This window comes from Carassius gibelio, chromosome B3 (genome assembly GCF_023724105.1).
Source record: "Carassius gibelio isolate Cgi1373 ecotype wild population from Czech Republic chromosome B3, carGib1.2-hapl.c, whole genome shotgun sequence".
Classification (NCBI taxonomy): Eukaryota; Metazoa; Chordata; class Actinopteri; order Cypriniformes; family Cyprinidae; genus Carassius; species Carassius gibelio.
This window is the reverse complement of record NC_068398.1, coordinates 39,341,368-39,357,948: the sequence shown is the minus strand read 5'-3', so window position 1 is coordinate 39,357,948 and position 16,581 is coordinate 39,341,368. Positions and strand designations below refer to the sequence as shown.

General features: G+C 39.3%; 3 long non-coding RNA genes across 5 annotated transcripts in view; 2 read left to right on the top strand and 1 right to left on the bottom strand.

Annotated features, from left to right (window-relative positions):
- Nucleotides 1-5,357: 5,357 nt before the first annotated feature.
- LOC127953527 (uncharacterized) lies at nt 5,358-10,580 on the bottom strand. Its single transcript, XR_008153293.1, has 2 exons — nt 8,826-10,580; nt 5,358-5,969 (listed from the first exon to the last, which is right to left on the bottom strand). It is a non-coding gene; the product is annotated as an uncharacterized LOC127953527 (long non-coding RNA).
- A 1,743-nt stretch (nt 10,581-12,323) lies between these two features.
- LOC127953492 (uncharacterized) overlaps nt 12,324-16,581 on the top strand; it is a 34,746-nt gene continuing 30,488 nt past the window's right edge. The window contains exons 1-3 of one of the 2 annotated variants that reach the window (XR_008153251.1): nt 12,324-12,542; nt 12,686-12,720; nt 13,460-13,494. This is a non-coding gene — a long non-coding RNA (uncharacterized LOC127953492). The remainder of the gene's footprint in view (nt 12,543-12,685; nt 12,721-13,459; nt 13,495-16,581) is intronic. The other variant, XR_008153250.1, reaches the window with a different exon arrangement.
- Nucleotides 15,437-16,300, top strand: LOC127953484 (uncharacterized). Of its 2 annotated transcripts, none has more exons than XR_008153236.1 (3): nt 15,437-15,895; nt 15,989-16,055; nt 16,164-16,300. It is a non-coding gene; the product is annotated as an uncharacterized LOC127953484 (long non-coding RNA). The 2 variants fall into 2 exon arrangements; XR_008153237.1 differs by having other exon boundaries at nt 15,989-16,104.

Below are 16,581 nucleotides of genomic sequence, written 5' to 3'. Positions count from 1 at the left end.
ATGATAAAAACAAACAATTGGTTTCACCAATGGAAAGATTATACATCCATTCCATGCAAAATTGGACAGTACCATGTAATGTTCTATTGTAGAACACAAAATGAAAATAAAATCTTAATTTATTAATTCCTAAACATTTCCAATTAGCAGTGAAGCCACTTTATTACTATTAATTTTTTTTAGGTTACAGATAGAAAAGGATATTTTGGATGAATACCAAACACAAACTGAAAACAGTGATGAATCTAGTGTTCTTGGTCAAAGAGAAAAAACTCTGGAACTAGGGATCCCTCATCTTTTTGTAGTATAGTTTCCTTTCTTGCGCCCACACATGAGAACTTGTGTGATCTGGAAAAAAATACTAATACTGATTTTTCATTTGATTCGGAAGCTCCCTCTGATCCTGGTAGTATCTCTGATTCAGACCAACCAAATGCAGAATCTGACAGTAGTAGCAACAATTCATGTAATCAGTTGCAAATAAACCTGCAAACATGGGCAGTATGTTTTTGCATTCCTCTAGTAGCTCTAACAGCACTATTTTCAATCTTAAGATCCGAATTTCCTGATTTGCCCAAAGATGCAAGGACCCTTCTTGGTACACAGACAAAGGTACCCATTAGCAAACATTTGCAATGGTGAATATTACCACTTTGGCCTGATAAATGGCTTGCAAAACATATTAGGCCGCATCTCCAGTATCCCTAAAAATGTAACAACTCTGGCTTCGCAGTTCAACATTGATGGCATTCCCCTGTTTAAAAGCTCCAGAACACAATTTTGGCCAATTCTTGCAACAGTTGACTGTGATAAAACACGATCTCCATTTATAATTGGTTTGTTTTGTGGCAACATTAAACCAAGCTCAGTCTGGGAGTATTTGAGAGATTTCATTGCAGAACTGAAAGTGGTTCTGCATGAAGGTATTGTGAAGAATGGTACTCGGTTTAAAGTTGCTGTCTCCTCCTTTATTTGTGATGCCCCTGCACGAGCATTTGTTAAACAAGTGAAGTCTCATAATGGCAACTTTGGTTGTGACAAATGATCACAGACTGGAGTATGGTCAAATAAAATGACATACCCTGAAACGGATGCTCCTCTTACGTACAGACTTTGATTATGAAATGATGAAAAATGAAGAACACCATTTGAGTAACAGCTTAAGCCCCTTGACCGGACTAGTAAAAATGGTAACCCAGTTCCCAATAGATTACATGCACACCTGCTGCCTCGGAGTGACAAGGAGATTAATACAAATGTGGATGAAAGGAAAAAACCTTAGAACAAGGTTGCCATCACACCGTATCCAAGGGATTTCGGACAGACTTGTTGCTCTCCGTTCTTTTATGCCCCAAGAATTTGCCAGGAAGCCTCGTTCTTTGACAGAGGTGTATAAAGCATTCGGCCCTCTTGATAACGTATCTGCATTTCCATATGAGAATTACCTTGGAGGACTGAAACGATTGGTTAGAAAACCAGATCGTCCTTTACAGCAGGTTGTCAAAAGACTTTCAGAAATGATTCCAAAGGAAACTTACCAATCAAATGATGAATCCCATCTCTCATCAAGTTCAAAAGAGCTTAAGAAGGCACATATTTCTGATTGTGTTTTGTCACCTAAACAAGGAGACAAATGCATTAAAATCAACACAGACATCGCTATAATTAAGGACATAATCAAATAGAATGAAAGTGTCCTTTTAGTGTGTCAGAGGTTCCCGAAAAACTGAATCGCTTTACACTTACCCGTGCAACTCCTCTGCAATCGGATGTCACAGAGTCTCCATCTTGCAAGAAAACACTGAATTGGTAGCTTTATCCAGTGTGAAACAAAAATATGTCCTTCTTCCTGAAAATGAGAATGTTTTTTTTCGCAATACCCCTTCTCGACAGCAAATAAATTACATATGGCGGGTGTAGTGTCAGGCTTTTGGAAAAGTGTTTCAATTTAAGTGAACATAAAATATTGAAAAAGCAGAAATAATTTGTTCAAAATTGGTAGTACTATATCATAAGGTTAGTTTCCCAAATTCAATTCTATTATCCCTCCAAATGCATACAACTTTTGTTCATCTTAGAAACATGTCTTAAAGATATTTTAAATTAAATCTGAGAGATTTGAGTCACTCTATTAACAGTCCAACTAGCAAAAGCCTTCTTTGTCCAAAAATGTAATCTTAGGGCTGGAAAATGAATCCATATGGATCAAAAGGTTTTAGTCCATGTCTTCTGAAGAGACACATCAAATAGTGGAAAGATTTAATGCTTTCATTCAATTCTTTGTAAATTTTGCTTAAACACACAGAAAGTGGTTAAAATTTTGTAAAAGTAAGTTCAAAGACACTAGAACAAACCTCAGTGGATCGTGGGACATGCACAGGCACAAGCACGCACACACACACATACACACACACAAGCACTTTTATGCAATGCACTGTACATGTGCAAAAATGTTTATTATGGCTAAATTAAATCTGTCTATCATATAAAGTTATTGATTGTGTCTCTTCAGAATACTTGGATTACATTTTATTCAAATGAATTCATCTTTCAATGATTTGACAACAATACATTTTAGGATCTAAAAAGTTTTTGCTAGTTGGACTGTCAATGGAGTGACTGAAATCTCTCAGAATTCATAAAAAAATATAAGGTGTTTCCAAAATGAACCAAAGTCTTATAGATTTAGAATAAGTTATACATATTTTTTTCAGAGGCCTGATAACACACTCACTTTCCCTGTTATTTTCACATACTGACATTACACACAAATAAATACATTCAAATCTAACTCTTACCCCACATTGGTTAGAATGAGTATGGGAGCTGAACACGCAGCAACCCAGAACTAATCACAACTAATTATACATGAATTCAAATATACACACATAAGAGATCTTAAAGTAAGGGATAAAAGAGGGCTTCTTCTGATTAGACTATTTTATCTTTTCCTAGACAATAATGGATAAAGTGAAGCAGTGTTATGCATTAATAGATTCTCCAGCAGTGGCGAAGCCAGGATGTTTTTATAGGGGTGGCCAGGGAAGGGCCAGCAACCAGTCTGGGGTGGCACAGAAATCTTATATAAAAAATGTGTTTGACTATAACGTAGGCCTACTGGACTATTTTAGTGCCTTAAACACAACTGAGTACAATTAATTTCTACTTAACTGAATTGAGATTGCAATTTGCAACTTAGATCAAGTAACACTGGGTGAATATGACAATTTTTGTATTATTCCTCACCTCCAGGTATTTTAATAAAGGGGCTCACTTTAGTTTTATTGCTCATTCAGCTTCTCAAAACTCGTAAATGCTTGCCCTCAACATTAATCATGATGAGGCGTGCAATGATAAAAAAAAATGTGAAAAAGGCCAGAAATCAACATAACAGTAGAATTAGTTTTTATGCATTTAAATGGTTTAATTTTAGCATATTTTATAGTATAAGTGCACTGTGCTCTAATCGCCTTTTCTGTGATTTCATGACTTAGCTGTAGACATTTTCAAGACAAAAAGACTTTAAACAGCCCTTTAATCACAGAGCAAATAAATAAGTCAAAGCTTGTTCTTGTGTTATAGTTACTTAAATCTAGGCTGTCACACTATATTTCACACACTGGTTGGCCAAAAATATAACATTAGCTCTACTGAACACACACATCTGCAAAAAAACACCCTCAGTCTTCAGTCCAGAAAATAGCTTTTCATATTTCATGGCGCAGCAGTTGATTCTGCTCCCCTCTTGAATTCTTGTTTCCTCTCGGGTTGCAAGGTCTGTGTAATAAACCCAACCAAATAGTTGATCAAACATTGCCCCAAAGTAGCCTAAATCGTGCCGCCTGCAAATACACCAAACACAACTGGATGTAAGGAAAGCAAAAAGGGACAAATCTCTTGCTACACTCCAGCATAGTAAAATGATTCTCACACTCCAGTTAATGTTCTGTTATTATTTTTCTTCATCTTGCAGTTGTTCCTTTGTTTTTGTCTTATGTCCGAGTTTTTGCGGTTTAATTTTTCCATTGCAAATTAGTGTAATCTGTCCATGCTGACGTTTCCATATAGAGCAACAATACATTTTAACTAATATTCTATGATTAATCTGTTTACCTTCTTACTGATACATTGGAATATAGTTCATATAGATCAAACCTATATGAGGAAATTCTAAATTACAAAACTCAAGGTATTTATCCATGTCTTAAAAAAAAAAAGAACAGAAATATTTCACTTGCATATGTTCCTCCAATTTCCAAGATGATGGTAAGCAACTTCTCTACACTGACACATTTTTTCATAGTAAAAACCAACACTTTATAATAACAAAAAGTCAGTGCTCGTCAAGAAACTATGAATTAAAGTTGTCATGTGTGCATATGGTTTTGATTTATACACAACTTTTATGGTACTTATTCTTGTGTATGTTTTGCATACACACCACACACAAAGATTTTTTAAGCTTTCAGTGCATATATATATATACAACAACAGCAAGGCATATAATACAAAAATAAATGAGCATAAATAAATAAGACAGTATAAAACAAAATAGCCAAAGCCTGAAGCATCACACTGAAATCGGTAATAAATCGGATTTAAAATTTTTTTTTTAAAAAAAGCAAAATTATTTTCAAGTTTAGGATTTAGGACGGTATTTTGAACCATTTGACTTGCCGTACATGCAGTCTTGCTTCTAGCGCTCGCTAGTACTGATCATACTCGGCAACTGAACTGAGATGATGACATCACTGAATTCAAAGATGAACTGCCTTTAACTGTCATTTTGCATTATTGACACACTGTTTTCCTAATGAATGTTGTTCAGTTGCTTTGACGCAATCCTTTTTGTTAAAAGCGCTATATAAATAAAGGTGACTTGACTATGTTTGCGTAAAGGGAAAGACATTTTGAGGGGAACAGATCGACTGCTGCTAACCTTCAATGCTTAACTTAGTTTGCAGGTTACTATAGTTCGACTTTAAGCTGCTACTTAATGCTAGATACATTTTTCCTACACATTCATTGAGAACTACGATATAACTAAACATTGATTTACCATACATCTCAATCGACTGATTCCAGTGTTTTTGTCATTGCTACACTGTGTATCACCGTCCTCCTGCCTCCGCGCGCGCTCATCTCACGGGTCACCTGACCTGCATGGCCAAACGTCCGCTGAGCAGAAATCAGCTCTCAGTCTCCGCACAACCGTTACTGTGTTAGTTAAAAATGTAAAACTGGCCCTTAATCAGTTAATCAGCTGTCATCATTGATTGACAGCATTTCTCCTTTCTTGTGTTGACGAACTTGACCAACTAGCAATCAGTTCTACCAGAAAGACTCGGGAGATAGAGGAATGTACGAAGCATACATTTATTGACAGCTCAGCGAGCACAATTATAAATTTCTTTGGCGGAAGGCCCCGTCCATGGTTCGTAATCCGAGGGTAGCGAATCTGCATTTCCTGCCTGAAGACGAAGGCAGGGGCGCAGCAGACCCCCCTGGAAGGTAAGGACAGGACCATCCTGGTGGTGGTGGGGAGGGTGGAGGTTGTTGTCGCGTTGGCATCTGCGAACTCAAACATGTGTAAGTACGATCTTTTATACAGGAGTATAAAGACGTGATTGGATAATGATGAAGGTAATTAATGACGAAGTGATTGAGTCTTCCTGGCAGAACTTAGGCTAAAGCTTCCATTTCTACCAGAAAGACTCGGGAGATAGAGGAATGTACGAAGCATACATTTATTGACAGCTCAGCGAGCACAATTATAAATTTCTTTGGCGGAAGGCCCCGTCCATGGTTCGTAATCCGAGGGTAGCGAATCTGCATTTCCTGCCTGAAGACGAAGGCAGGGGCGCAGCAGACCCCCAAAATTAGGTGGATTATGAGACCTCCAGACGGGGCCAGCCTTCCCCCCAAAAAAGTAGATGAAGTATACCCACCAGTTGTGAATCCTAAGGTTCCTGGAAGAAATAGAAAGAGAGTTAGCATGACCAGTATAAATGACGTTAGATTAAACTTCTTAAGTTTTTTACAGAAATAGCCGCAATAGGCCAGACACAGACAGCAACGATAGGCAGGCACAGACAGGCCTCGATAGACCAACAGAAATAGCCACGATAGGCAGACACAGACAGCCACGATAGGCAGCACAAACAGGCCTCGATAGACCAACAGAAATAGCCACGATAGGCAGACACAGACAGGCCTCGATAGACCAACAGAAATAGCCACGATAGGCCGACACAGACAGGCCTCGATAGACCAACAGAAATAGCCACGATAGGCCGACACAGACAGGCCTCGATAGACCGACAGAAATAGCCACGATAGGCAGACACAGACAGGCCTCGATAGACCAACAGAAATAGCCATGATAGGCAGACACAGACAGGCCTCGATAGACCAACAGAAATAGCCATGATAGGCAGACACGGACAGGCCCCGATAGGCCGAACATAAATAGCCACGATAGGCCAGAAGCAGACAGCCACGATAGGCAAACGCAGACAGGCCCCAATTGGCCGAACATAAATAGCCCGATAGGCCAGACGCAGACAGCCACGATAGGCAGACACAGACAGGCCCCAATAGACCGTACATAAATAGCCACGATAGGCCAGACGCAGACAGCCACGATAGGCAGACGCAGACAGGCCTCGATAGACCAACATAAATAGCCACGATAGGCCTCACGCAGACAGCCACGGTAGGCAGACGCAGACAGGCCTCAATAGACCAACAGAAATAGCCACGATAGGCCAGACGCAGACAGCCACGATAGGCAGACGCAGACAGGCCTCAATAGACCAACAGAAATAGCCACGATAGGCCAGACGCAGACAGCCACGATAGGCAGACGCAGACAGGCCTCGATAGACCAAACAGAATAGCCATGATAGGCAGAACACAGACAGCCTCGATAGACCGTACAGAAAAATAGCCATGATAGCCAGACACAGACAGGCCTCGATAGACCAACAGAAATAGCCATGATAGGCCAGACGCAGACAGCCACAATAGGCAGACGTAGACAGGCCTCGATAGACCGTACAGAAATAGCCATGATGGCCAGACACAGACAGGCCTCGATAGACCAACAGAAATAGCCATGATAGGCAGACACGGACAGGCCCCGATAGGCCGAACATAAATAGCCACGATAGGCCAGACGCAGACAGCCACGATAGGCAAACGCAGACAGGCCCCAATTGGCCGAACATAAATAGCCCGATAGGCCAGACGCAGACAGCCACGATAGGCAGACACAGACAGGCCCCAATAGACCGTACATAAATAGCCACGATAGGCCAGACGCAGACAGCCACGATAGGCAGACGCAGACAGGCCTCGATAGACCAACATAAATAGCCACGATAGGCCTCACGCAGACAGCCACGGTAGGCAGACGCAGACAGGCCTCAATAGACCAACAGAAATAGCCACGATAGGCCAGACGCAGACAGCCACGATAGGCAGACGCAGACAGGCCTCGATAGACCAAACAGAATAGCCATGATAGGCAGAACACAGACAGCCTCGATAGACCGTACAGAAAAATAGCCATGATAGCCAGACACAGACAGGCCTCGATAGACCAACAGAAATAGCCACGATAGGCCAGACGCAGACAGCCACAATAGGCAGACGTAGACAGGCCTCGATAGACCGTACAGAAATAGCCATGATAGCCAGACACGGACAGGCCTCGATAGACCAACGGAAATAGCCACAATAGGCCAGACGCAGACAGCCACGATAGGCAGACACGGACAGGCCTCGATAGACCGTACATAAATAGCCATGATAGCCACACAGACAGGCCTCGATAGACCGTACATAAATAGCCATGATAGCCACACAGACAGGCCTCGATAGACCGTACATAAATAGCCACAATAGGCCAGACGCAGACAGCCACGATAGGCAGACGCAAGACAGGCCTCGATAGACCATGATTAGCCACGATAGGCAGACGCAGACAGGCCTCGATAGACCGTACATAAATAGCCACGATAGGCCAGACGCAGACAGCCACAATGGCAGACGTAGACAGGCCTTAATAGGCCGTACAGAAATAGCCACAATAGGCAGACACAGGACAGGTCTCAATAGACCGTACAGAAAAATAGCCATGATGGCCGGACACGGAAAGGCCTTGATAGGCCGTACAGAAATAGCCACGATAGGCCAGACACAGACAGCCACGATAGGCAGACACGGACAGGCCTCGATAGGCCGTACAGAAATAGCCATTATAGCCAGACACAGATAGGCCTCGATAGACCGTACAGAAATAGCCACGATAGGCCAGACACAGATAGCCACAATAGGCAGACATGGAACAGGCCTTGATAGACCATACAGAAAAATAGCCATTATAGCCAGACACAGATAGGCCTCGATAGACCGTACAGAAATAGCCACGATAGGCCAGACACAGATAGCCACAATAGGCAGACATGGAACAGGCCTTGATAGACCATACAGAAAAATAGCCATGATAGCCGGACACGGACAGGTCTCGATAGACCGTGCAGAAATAGCCACGATAGGCAGACACAGACAGCCACAATAGGCAGACATGGGACAGGCCTTGATAGACCATACAGAAAAATAGCCATGATAGCCGGACACGGACAGGTCTCGATAGACCGTGCAGAAATAGCCACGATAGGCAGACACAGACAGCCACGATAGGCAGACACAGACAGGCCTCGAAAGACCATACAGAAATAGCCACAAAGGCCAGACATGTACAGGCCTTGATAGACCATACAGATATAGTAACACCACCACCAGTAATTGCATGAATTTACCTGATTAGTTACAGGAGAGCTTGCTGAGCTTCAATAATGGTTTTGAATCAGGTCTGATGTATGATTCAAATGCTTAGGAAGACCATCTGCCCATGATCTTAACAGCTGATGTAGAGATCCCTCATTCAGCTGCTGAAGTAGCTGCCCCAATTCTGATGAATGGCCAGTAGAAAGACTGCAGCTTTGAGAACAGTGGTTAAGCGAGTTCTAAACAGCCTTGGAAAGGGGGCTCCATTAGAAAAATAGAGCTGGTGCGTTTTAGAAATTCTAGGTCGGATTTTTAAGAAATTTCACCATGCAGAGAAGGGACAGGATTATTGATTTTAGAATTGTTAAGGTGACACCAGAACCTTGCACATCGGTTTTTGAGTGCTTGAGGAGAGTGTGAAGAATTTTTGGTCCGAATCATAGATCTGAAGGAAATGCCGCGAGCAGGATCAAATGGATTGGTTTGAAGTGAATTCCCCTGGAAGCATAACCTGTAGAAGGCAGATAAACACTGCCTCCAGAAGAATATTGAGGTACTTCGAAGGAAGGCCGTAGCAGAAGGAAGTAATTAATTTTGCAATATGGGCAGGGTAATATGCAGACATTTGTCTTTAATTTGTTGGAAGATTTAGCTAACCCCTCAAGTAGTAATAGAACTGAATAACCAAAAAGGCTTCAAAATTAGATTATAAAATTTAGCGTGGATTAGATGCTGGCAAGGAGTCTGCGAATAGAGAAATTAAGATTGCGTTTTTTTTTTTTTTTTTTTTTTTTTTTTAAGACAAGGAAGGAGCAACGGTCGAAATTAGAATAGGAACGCAAAAATTGGAAGGAAAAACATTAGAAGCGGACCATGCAAACGTGTAGGTTTGATTGTAGAGGGAGCAACGCCTTAGAAATGTGATTTCCAGCTGACGTAAGCACTTCGTTTAGTATTATGTCTGCTAACGGAGGGCAGACTGAAGAATCCGGGTTGGCTGAGGGCACAGCTGTCTGAAAGTTTAAAAGTGTAAAGTGAAAGCCGCAACAGCCGAGTAAGAGTGATGAACCAACACCAGTAGATGCGCGAATATAAACAAGCCTTGATTGTAGCTTAACCCCTTAACTGTCACTCCCCCAATTGTTTTTTTTTTTTTTTTTTTTTTTTTTTTTTTTTATAATTAAGTTGAGGTATCGGAGGTTAAGTTTAAAATACGCATAATCGAAGTGACTTAAGCTTACTAGCACACATTGCTAATCTTGATGTAAACAATTAAACATTGTTTGTCTTAGCAATCTTATCAAATTCTGAAAATTTCCACCCTGTAACGAATAATTTTTCTGATGACGTCAGTTTGACAGCATGAGCAGAACCTACTTAACGCGCCCCTCCAACCGTTAGTTAGTTATGAGTGATGGGCGGTCACACTGCACTTTTCTCTCCATTGACTTCCATTCATACGCATGCGAATGCGTCGGACCGGAAACGCAAGCTTATGCGAAAAATTTTGCATTTCGCTGCGTTCCAAAGTTCAAGTTTGGTGAACTCTGACCAGGGAATTTGCATAACGTGAGGATGTGGACCAGTAGAAGAGCGATACATTGCTGCATGACCTCTCTGTACAAAATTCAAAAAGGAAGCGCTATAACTTTAGCTGTTGCGCAGCGTCCTATTTTATAATACATTAAAAGATTTATAAAAGAAAAGAAGCTGCATGGTTTGTGGTGTCGACGGGAACAGGTGATAATTGGAATGACAACGTTTTATAAGAGTTTTTTTTTTTTTTTTTTTTTTTTTCCTCTCTCTTTCTTCTCCCCCTCCTCCCCTTAGGGTGTATATATTTATAGAGAGATACAGAGTAACGTTACAATATAAAACGCTTTCGACGCCGTTGCAAAAGACACAGTGCTAGAAACATAATAATCCATCTTGTGAAAATTGAGGGGAGACTGTTTTATCTTGCTCCCGCCCATATTCGCAGTGGCGTTCGAAATAATTTCGCTTGTTTAAAGTCTAGTGTGACCGCGCCTTGAGACGGAGACCAGGAGTGCAAACAAACCATGCCTGCTAATTAATATTCGGTTTAAACTGGAGATATGTCACTACTCTGAAATAAGGTCAGCAGCAACTCGTGTCACGTGGAGTAACATATGCCTGCCCAGCAAACACAGAACGTTGTGAGGACGTCGCCAGTTAGTCGTCATTTGGTCAGCGCGACATTACTTTATGGCAACGTTGTGAGGACGTCGTGGTAAAGTTCCATTTTTTAAAATCTTGGCTAACTTCCCAGAAACGTCATGGGCACGTACTCAAAAGACGTCGCTAGTTAGTCCCATTGGGGACATTGTAGCAACGTGGTCAGCTGGTCTTCAGATAACTTTTAATATTATTGCACTAGATGTATTATTATTATTAAGATACCATTTGAACAGCATATTCTTTGGGAAATATACAAAAAAAATTAATCAAGCATGTTAAAATAATTATATATATATATATATATATATATATATATATATATATATATATATATATATATATATATATGCCATCAGTTTAAGAACAATAAAATAAACAATTTACTTAGCAAATGGTGATAATGTTTGTTAATGAAAGAGAGTACGGGACAAATTAACATTTAAACCTTAAACTAGCAGCGCACGTCACTTTCTGAATGAGGTGCGCGACGTGCGCGTGCCCGTCATTTTGTAACGGTCAACTTCCAGCGGACGGACACGGAGGAAAGGTAAGTCCTATAAATCTACTTTTATTCATAGATTTTAACTGATATAACGTTAAATGCCATCAAAGAGGAGTAGTGTTTTGTATTTTTGTAGGTTTTCTCTTTCAATTTAATAAATAAATGCTCTGTTTGGTTAATTAGCTCAAAAGCAGTCTCAGAGGTGGTCTAACCCAGCCGGCACATGACCGACCTTCAACGTTGAAATATGGTTGAAATAAGGTCAGTTGTGGTTTCAACGTTGAAACAACGTTGATTCAACGTTAAAGCTGAATGGTTGAAAAACATCCAGCACATGACCAACTTTCAAAGTTGAAATATGGTTGAAATAAGGTCAGTTGTGGTTTCAACGTTGAAACAACGTTGATTCAACGTTTAAAGATGAACTGTTGAAAAACTTCCAGCACATGACCAACTTTCAACATTGAAATATGGTTGAAATAAGGTCAGTTGTTTTAATGAAACAACGTTAAAAATGTTTAATGCTAAATGGTAGAAAAAGGTTAACAAGCTTTTAAATTATTTATATTAAATTATTTAAATTAATTATTATTTTAATAGCATTTAAAAATATTTTAGTCATGATACCTATTCTAAAATCTAAAGGTATATGTTAAATATTATCATCATTAACAACAATAAAACTATACATTTCGCTGCTTTATCACACTGAAACAACTCCCATTGGTAGTTTTATTTTATTACTTCTATCATGATTGGTTAATCTGGCTGTCATTCAGGAAACTGGACAATGAATCGGTTCGCGCTTTTCTACATTTTAAAATATGACCGTTATTGTCGTCTTTCTGTGAGTGAGGCGGCTAACTGTGAGCTGCTGCTCGTTATAATTTACTGCTCGGTCGGTCCCGAATTATTTCATATTTGCCTGTACATTTTTTATTTATTTTGAGCGAATTTGAGTCGTGACATGTCAATGGAGAACAAAAACTGTGAACACAAGAAGGGTCAGGTGTTCTGCGAGGTCCTGAAAACATCCTGGCAAAATGAGGTAAGAAAATCGCTAACGTTATCTTTATTATCTTTTGAAAATAGTAAAGTATTACCAGAGTTTACAAATGGGTAGTTTAAAGGACATGTAACCTGCAGATAAATAAATACCCGTGTGTCTATTTTTACATTGCTTTATCACAGATGATCAAGTTAGATGCTCACCTAATGTGTTGCTGGTGAGTTATGTGTTAATGTCTGTCTTTTAGAGATTTTCCCATATTTTCCTGATATGAATCCCATGCATTAGGTGTGTTATATATGTTTGTATGCTTGTAATAGTTTCAAAGTGTTTTCTGCAACATATAAGTGCAAATGTCGGTATTTAAGTAATATAATTTTAATGAATTAATGAAAATGAAAAAAAAAAAGAAAGGATTGTTTAAAGCCATGGTTCTCAAAGTGTCAGGCCCCCTCTAGTTGTTATGCAGGTGAATCACTAAATTAAACTAATTAATGTTAATATATTTTAACTTAATCTTTGAGTAAGTTTTTTTTTTTGCACATTTAAGTATGTTACAGTTAAAGTACAGTACAGTTTTGTAACTTTTGTTACATAATTACATTTAAAATTACATTTTAATTTAAACTTTTTTTTTTCATTTACCTGTGTATGTAAGCACAGTTGTAGTGTTAATGTTCAAACATGGTAAAGTGTCTGACAACAATTAATATTCTTATTAGAATAAAACTGCCTCATTTTTTAACTGTAGAGCTGTAGCTGAATAGTTTGGCCTACTACGCTGCTGAAATGTAATGTTGGTCATTATGGTGCAACTTAATATTTAATAACAAATATTTTCTGAAGTGGTACTTGGTATAAAAAGTTTGAGAACCAGTGGTTTAAAGAAATGGTATAATATGAAATCCTGCTTTTTAAGAACTTTTCAGTAAACCATTTCTTCTTTCCTCTTGTAGAGTCATCGAGGATCCAGCTTGTTCTTGAAACATTGGTAAGAAATTGTTCATCTGCTACATTGCACTGTCACTTCTGCTAGAGATGCTTTGACCTTTTGTGATAGGTTTTGATTGTGCTTAGTTTAATAAAAATTTACTGAATTAGATTTTATTTGTTTTTCTACACTGTAATGTTAGTGTTCTGTTTAAAACAGTGTAACTGGGGGCTCTGAAAACACTGCTTGTGAATAATTTGTTAATATTGTACATTTTCATCTGAATACATTAAATAAGTGTTTAATGAATAGTGTTGTCCACTTTATTTCCAACATCACTGTTACTGAACTGTAAAGTGAAAATATTGTGTGATTTATTTTGTTTTCAGTTAAATATATTTCACAATATCAAAGTTATTGTGAAACATTGTGAACATGCCTAAACTCACTGGTTAAATCTTATGTGCCCTCCAGAAGTTTGCCCTCTGCAAGTGAACGACGCCTTGTGGTGCAATCCCAAAGAAGTTCACAATCACTCTCAAGGACCTTTTCCTGGACTGTACCCAGCTGGTGGAATCACCTCCCAATCTCTTTACTCATCTTCAAGAAACATCTTAAGACTCATCTTTTTCACCAGAACTTAACCAACTAATGCTAGCACTTTTCCTTCTTTTCTTGTCTTTCATATATATATAAAAAAAAAAAAACCTGGCTATGCGTTCTGTACTAGCCTAACTGAGACTTGTCATAGCACTTGTATCCTGTTGTTGTTCGCTTGTACACCTGACTGCTTCTGTTGTTCTTATTTGTAAGTCGCTTTGGATAAAATCGTCTGTTAAATGATTAAATGTAAATGTTTATACAGGACGGTACAGAAAGTGCACAAGTGGGAGAGAGTGGAGGGGACGGCGTCAGAAAGGACCTAGCGCTGGGACACTTTCAAGGATCACCCGAAGCACAACCACACTGTATACACTAAGGCTGCTGGTTCTAACATTTTAGAGTGCCCTGCGGTAGAAATCTCATTCTGCATTCCCCACGGTAAAGAAGACACAGTCCGGGGGGTTCCCATTAGAAATCAACTGGTTGAAGGTTCCCTGCTCGTACTGTGCAACACATTTTCACTGCACAAATGTGCACAACTTGAAATGAGACACATTACTAAAACATGTTTTTGACAGAAACTGTAGTTTTCCACCAAAATAAAAGATCCACTGGTTTCAGTCATAAAGGTACAAGGGTTTGTCTTGTAAGTGCTGCAAAAAATATGCATTTATGTGCCAAATTATTTTACAAAAACCTTTAAATATTATTGTATTTGGATTGTTCTACTACATGTTTTTAGCATTACCTCCATGCATACTCTGCATAATAAAGTGTGGGATTATTTTCATCTGTTTTATACAGTATGTTTCCAAAATTAAACTGCTGTTTGACAATTTTGAGCATGTGGTAGTTTATTGAAGTTGTTTGTAAAGCCATTGCTGCCAGTCATTAGATTTTTAGCCCTGCATGTACATTGTTGATCTAAATGGCAACTAGGATCTAGGTGTATTTACACACGGTGCAAGGTACGACGGGGAAACAACGTCGTGTTATCAACGCTGATTAACTTTTCAAAATCAACACCTCGTTCAGCTTTCATCCCAGGGCTGCAGCACGACCCTAATTCACCCATAATGCAGGTAAGACGGTGAAACAGCGTCGCGATTTCAACGGTGAATCCACGTCGTGATTTCAACGTTGATCCAATTTGCAAAATCGAAAGGTTATTCAACGTTGATTCAACGTCGGGATTTCAACGGTGAATCAGCGTCGTGATTTCAACCGTACATCAACGTCACGATTTCAACGGTGAATCAACGTCGTGATTTCAACGTTGATCCAATTTGCAAAATCGAAAGGTTTTTCAACGTTGATTCAACCATGGTACCTGACGTTGTTTCAACGTTGAATCAACGTTGAAATGCCGGCTGGGAAGGTAACGGTAACTGTTAAAATCGAATATAACCTTACCTAGTTTAAATTATTTGAAATTTATCACTATAAACTATACAGTGTTAACTTTCTAATAATTTAATTTTTAACCGTAGTAACGTTAATTAGTTTGTTTGAATGCCTGCTGCTCGAGCTTGATGATGCTCATGCTATCCATGCTGTGAACTTGAATATAAACCGATAGAACGTTAAATATAAAGTTTAACGTTAATTAGACCGAGGCTGCCGAAATCATGTTCAGTGTAACGTTATGTGGGATTAATAATTTCCCCTTTTCTCCCTCAAGTGGCAGGCTTGTAAATTCTGTCATCTGTTCATTATTGGTGTTGATGGTGTTTTTCACATGCATGCTTTTTAATGCTAGTTTAATTCTCAAATTGATCTGATACTTTCGTTCCACAAAAAGTAAACACATTTTTCACTTTCTTAGGGCCTGACAACCACCAGTTGAGTCCATGATTCAGTGAGTTCCTTATAAGGAAATATATTTGTTACCACCTAGTAATTTAAATGTATTATTTATTGCTTTAAAATGAACACATATATTTATCATCAGGGGAAGAGACAGTCTGGGCAGCAGCAACAAGACAACTATTACAAGTAGAGATGGGTTTCAAGAACTGGTACTAATTTGGTTCCTGACTTGTTCAGTACTGAAAACATTTACATAAGGTACAGGATCAATAGTGCTGCTATCAGTATTCTTGTAACATTGATTCATTACCCTTTAGACACAACCACATATCCTCCAAATCATCTCTGCGTGGATGGCAGCAAGGATCCAGGATCAAGAGATCATTCTTCATGGAGACTTCCACAGGAAGCAGTTTCTCCTGGGTGAAAAACTAAACCTGGTTGTTTCAGCATCACTCAGGCAAGACTTAATACTTTTAAATTGATTTCAGTTGGTTATGTGTTTCAGGTCATCCTGACCATTCTGCTGTTCTGGATGTAAGGCCGTGCTGAAACTACATTTCTCGTGGTTGAAAGATTTGTGGAGCGGTATCCAGACATATAACGCCCCATCACACGGGGCGTCAACGCCTCTCGTTTACTTTTAAATGAAGTGACGTCAAGGATGGTGAAATTAATTCTAGAAATTAATTCTAAATAGAAGTTGAAGACTTCAGTCAGAACATCCTATGCAAA